The 6,000-nt window shown below is 36.9% G+C and overlaps 1 protein-coding gene across 7 annotated transcripts in view; it reads right to left on the minus strand.

Moving 5' to 3' along the window:
- Positions 1 to 4,458, minus strand: part of LOC114295933 (uncharacterized) — a 34,786-nt gene extending 30,328 nt beyond the window's left edge. For all 7 annotated transcript variants that reach the window (XR_014366477.1, XR_014366479.1, XR_014366478.1 and 4 more), the window contains exon 1: positions 4,249 to 4,458. The gene's annotated coding sequence lies outside the window, so the exon portion shown is untranslated. The remainder of the gene's footprint in view (positions 1 to 4,248) is intronic.
- Positions 4,459 to 6,000: the final 1,542 nt, after the last annotated feature.

The following is a 6,000-nucleotide window of genomic DNA, read 5'->3' on the forward strand; positions in this document are numbered from 1 at the left end:
TCCAGTTGCTACCACCCAAAATCCAGGTTGGGGTGTTCTCAGTTGCTGCCACCCAAAATCCAGGTTGGGGTGTTCTCTGCCACAATGCCACCAGAGGCTCTTGAAATCACCAGGAAATTCATGAATAAGCCTGGAAAGAGAAAAAGCTCATGCTAGGATTTGCGAAGTGATTCGCTGCAGGAATTTTGGCTTTGGATGAAACCCTTACCATACTCCACTCATTCTCTCCAACTGTTCTAACTTTTTATTTTTATTATTATTATTATTATATCAAATAATCAATGCACTCATGTTCCCCACTAACAGTGTCCACTTTTGACCCAAACCATTTTCAATCCATCATTTCTCCTTCACCTTTTGCACCCCACTCACCGACTCTCTCTCCACTTTATCACATGGGTTTGTCCCTCTCTCTCCTCCATTTGATTTCAAAAATCACTTATTTTTATTTATTTTTTCCAAGTCACTTTTCCTCTTTTTTAAATACCCCACTTTATTTTGAAACAATCGCACTGATGTTTTTCATATAATCCATCTATAAATATTTTTTATCTATTTTCTTTCTCCCTTGTTTTCTTTCATTTTATTTTTATTTTTTCAACAAAACACTCCCAAAAAAAAAAAAAAAAAAAAAAAAAAAAAAAAAACAACATTTTACAAACTTGTCATTTCTTCATGTCGGGGATCAACCCCGATCAGCATTTTACACCATAAAAAAAAATAAAAAAAATAAAAAAAATAAAAAAAAAACACAAAACAAAACAAAACACAACCAACACAAATCGGAACAGTGGGATTTTTCTTCTCGCCTATTCTGCCGGTCTTTTCTTCTTGCCACCGTCTTGGGCGGCCCTTGCCGGTGTTGCCTCCGTGTTTCCCACTCCACTGGGCATGATCACTACTCACTGCTCCTCCACTGCAGCATATGGCGGCCCTCCAAATCGGAACATAAAACTGGCCTTCCGCTTCAGCTCCTTGTTTTCCGCCTTTAGCACACTTATCTCTGCCCGCGCATCCTTATACATGCGTTGGAGCAGAGCCAGTTGGGCGTTTAACTGCTGCACCTCATTTGTCCTACTCTGCAGCCGGTTCGACAAATTTGTAACCGCAGTCATGGTTTCCACACATGACTTCAAGGTATACTGACTGGCCTCCACATCCGACTGCACCGCCATTTTTTGCTCCACCGACCGCATCGGAAAGTTCAACGGAGCAAAACCAGAGGTGTTTGGTTGAGGTTCACTGGCCACCGCACCAGTTATTTCTCTTGTGGACTCGCTCAGTTCTGGAAAGAACGTGAGCAGACCACGGGAAGAGGAGGCCATGTTCTGGGTAGCTGGACGGGAAGAAGAGGCCATGTTGCTGAGTGTTTCAGAGACGGGTTGGTTACAGAGTATTACAGAGTTTCTTTCTCAGCAAAGGAAGAGTTGTTTTCAGAGGATTTTCAGAAGTTTTTTTGTCTGCCTCAGCCTCAGCATCAACCTTGGTTAAATAGCGAGGCAGCCACGCGTATCGCGTGCCTCTTGCCACCAGACGACAAAACGGGCGCGCAACCCAAGGCGCCCACGTGCCTCGCCATCATGTCCGGCACACCTTTTGATGAATTGGGCACGCCTTTTGATGGCACGCCTTTTGACAAAATTGGGCACACCTTTTGAGGGTGCAACTTCTACAACGGTCCGACATGACCCTATAAACTGTCCCGACATTAATTTCGGTTAGCTCCTTTATGGGTCCGACAAGACTCTGTAAACTGTCCCGACATAGATTCCGGTTAGTTTCTACAAGGGTCCGACAAGACTCTGTAAACTGTCCCGACATAGATTCCGGTTAGTTTCTACAGGGGTCCGACAAGACTCTATAAACTGTCCCGACATTGATTCCGGTTAGTTTCTACAAGGGTCCGACAAGACTCTGTAAACTGTCCCGACATAGATTTCGGTTAGTTTCTACAGGGGTCCGACAAGACTTTGTAAACTGTCCCGACATTGATTCCGGTTAGCTCCTTCATGGGTCCGACAAGACTTTGTAAACTGTCCCGACATTGATTCCGGTTAGCTCCTTCATGGGTCCGACAAGACTTTGTAAACTGTCCCGACATTGATTCCGGTTAGTTTCTACAAGGGTCCAGCAAGACTCCGTAAACTGTCACAACAACTGTCACAACATTGTCTTCTACAATGGTCCGACATGACCCCATAAACTGTCTTCTACATCGGTCTGACACCGCCATCCAGTGTCCTCTACACCGTTATGACACCACCATACAGTGTCCTCTACATGGTTATGACACCCCCATACAGTGTCCTCTACAACGTTATGACACCACCATCCAGTGTCTTCACCAATGGTCTGACACGACCATACAGTGTCTCTTATCCTCTTTTATTTTTTATGTATTTTCTTATTTTGTTACTCTCTCCAAACTCAAGTTGGTTAGTTCCTATCCCCCTTGAGTTTGCGGGGGGCTGTTAAAATCCACCTACTCTCCACCTACTTTACCCACTTAAACCTACTCCACTAAACCTAACCCACTACACCACTACCACCTCACCTACTCCACTAAACCTAACCCACTACACCACTACCACCTCACCTACTCCACTAAACCTAACCCACTACACCACTACCACCTCCACTTCACCTACTCCTTACCTACTACACACTCACCCTCTTCTATATATAGGAATCATGAATCATTGTAATTGAAATCAATATATCAATCAATAATAATACATACAATTTATTCTCTCTCTTTCTCTATACATTATTTCTTACATAATATATGAATTTTAGCAGTAAAAATCTGTAGTCTCAAACTTTAAAATCAAAACCTCTTACAGCCACCAAAAACATGTCTTGTTACCTCAACTCCTCCATATCATTACCATGCATACTTCCTGCCCACTAGCCACAAAAATGGGATTACAATAAGCCTCTAAAAAGAGTATTCCTGCTGCTTCCATATATCCATTTTGGCACCAAAACTCATAGAAGAGTGTTTCCTCACACTTGTCGACATCAACCTTCTTTTAACACCTTGGCATTCAAGTTTGTATCGAATGAAAAAGATAAAAACTAGAGACAATTACCAAAAAAAATCCTAAGGTTTGACCCTTACAACAAAATAAACCCTGAATTTTTAATTTTGTCAATTTAAACCTTAATCTTTTGATTTGTTTTCAATATAAACAATTTGCCTATTTTAGTTAACTAAAATCGGTGAAAAAAATATTATTTTAATTATTAAACTCAATATAAGTATATATAAAACGTCTAAAATATCCATTTTCATTAAGTTTAATGACTAAAATACTCACTTTTCCATCAATTTTACTTAATAGAAAAATGGTTTAGATTGAAAATAAATCAAAAGTTGCGGGTTTAAATTGATAAAATTAAAAAGTCAGGGTTTATTTTGTTACAATGGTCAAACCTTGAGGTTTTTTTTTGTAATTTCCCCTAAAAACTAATGTAAAAGAAGAAGAAGAAGCAAAAATATAATATAGGAACTTACTTCTCAATCTCCTCAAATTTCAAGTACTCCAAAGCCAATTGCAAGCGGCATATTCGGGAAATTTTCAAGTCTCACCCTATCATGCGTACATTCAAAATGTGTACTATGAACTAAACATGAAAGTACTAAAAGAAAAAAAAAAAAAAAATTAAAACATCAATAACAAGTAAATCTTAAAATAAGTATCAACAAAAAACAAATTTTAATTTTAGTTGTGTCTCTGTCATGGACCTAGCCAAATAGCTAATGCCCCTAAGAGCCCTATTATGTAAAAAGGAAGGATATGTTCTTCCAAAACTTCCAATCTCAGTAAATCTCTCAAACACCAAAGCTGATTAAACAACCATATCCAGCTTACCAGCAACCATCCAAGTACTCTTACTCAAGCTCCAGAATGTAGAGCAGGATTTTATTGATCTTGGAATTACAACTTGAACAAGTAACAGAAATTTCTATTATTCAAGACTCTGACTTTAAACTCACAAAGTAACAGTAGGTTTAGAAGTCTAATGACATCGAAACAGATAAAAAAAATATCCTTGACAAGTAGTTCACCTTAAATTCCATGCTAACTATAAAAAGAAAAATAAAAATAAAAATAAAAAGGGGCAATTATAAGCAGCCCAAAGTTGAAGATTACAATACCAGCAATCCGGAAAGCAATAATCAAACTTTTAACACAATGTTCTATGATTCTGAAACTAAGAATAATTAAACAATTGAAACATTACCATTCACAATAACAAGGACAATTTGATTCATGAGCTAAATCACGTAGTCGTTTAACTCTCTCCATCCCCAATTCGCGTAGAAGATTTCCATGGATTCACGATCGCTAGTCATTTTATCTCTCTTTTTCGATTTCTAACTCTCTATTTCATCAATCGATTCAACAAAACGAGGAGATTTTTTAGTTTTTCTTGCTAGGGTACCATTAATAAAAAATACAACAATGCTACAGGGCCCGAATTCCTCCGCCCCGAATGCCCCTAAACCACGAAACGACGTCGTTTCGTGGTTTTAATTTTTTTTTTTTTTTTTTTTCCAGCAGAAGAAGGAGACGAAGACGGAGAGGGGGAGGGGGAGACGAAGACGGAGGAGGGGGAGGGGGAGGGGGAGGGGGAGGGGGAGGAGGGGGACTGGAGGGGGCCTAAAAAATGGGCTGGAGGCGGAGGCGGGGGGCGCGGCGATCGGCGATGGCAGAGGCGGCGATCGGCGATGGCTGAGGCGACGAGCAGAGGCATGGCGAGCAGAGGCATGGCGGAGGCGACGGAGGCGGAGGCGCGGCGATCGGCGACGGATCGGAGACGGCGGCGACCCCTCTCCCTCTCCCTCTCCCTCTTTCTCTCCCTCTCCCTCTCTCTCTTCCTCCGCTTCCTCTGCGTCGAAAATGGCAGAAAAAAAAAAAAAAAAAAAATTCGAGCCACATTCGAGCCAAGCCATTTCGGGCCCTCAATCATTTTTCTAAAAAATATGATAGGATCAAGGCTCAATCGATAATCAATATGATATGAATTTTTTTTTTAAAAAAAGGAATGAAATACTTAACAACCCTACACATTGGCCCGGTTTGTTATAACTTTGAAAAATTAATTATAAATTATACTTAACAGATTATAATTTATAGTTGTGAATATAAGCAATTAACCTGTTTGGTACCGTTGTGAATATAAGCGATTAACCTTTTTGGTACAGCTGTGAGATTATAAATTTAAACGGAATGTAAAATAATTTTTTACTGTATGATTATCTTTTTTGCCCTTATATAATATAAAAATAATTATTTTCTCAATTTTTTTCTGTTTTAATTTTTAAAAAATTATTTCGTTAATAAAGTTAATATAATTTTTATTACAAAAACTATCATTTCATTAATAGTATCAATTAGTATAAAATTATTTCATTTTTTCATTATAAATTAATTAGTGACAATTAATGACTTAATAAGCATCAATTAACACTAAAATTATTAATAGTTTCAATTATTATAAAATAATTTTATTTTTTCATTATAAATTAATTAGTGACAATTAATGACTTAATAAGCATCAATTAATACTAAAATTATTAATAGTTTCAGTTTTAATTTAAAAAAATTATTTCATTAATAAAGTTAATATAATTAGTATTACAAAAATTATCATTTCGTATCAATTAGTATAAAATTAATTGCTTAATTAGCATCAATTAATACTAAAATCATTAGTGGTGTTAATTATTTCAATTAATGTTGTGATGTCATTACATATTATTTTATTTCAATTAATTATGTGATGTCATTACATATTATTTTAATTAATGTTGTAATAAAAATTTATTTCAATTAATTTTGTAATGTTGTAATATCAATTTATTTCAATTAATGTTATGATGTCATTACATATTATTTTATTTCAATTAATTCTGTTTAATTCTGTATTAATTCTGTGTAATGTTGTAATATCAATTTAAATTAATTCTGTTTTTATTAATTTTTTTCATTA

This window comes from Camellia sinensis, chromosome 4 (assembly GCF_055761805.1).
Source record: "Camellia sinensis isolate YWXY chromosome 4, ASM5576180v1, whole genome shotgun sequence".
In the NCBI taxonomy this organism is placed as follows: Eukaryota; Viridiplantae; Streptophyta; class Magnoliopsida; order Ericales; family Theaceae; genus Camellia; species Camellia sinensis.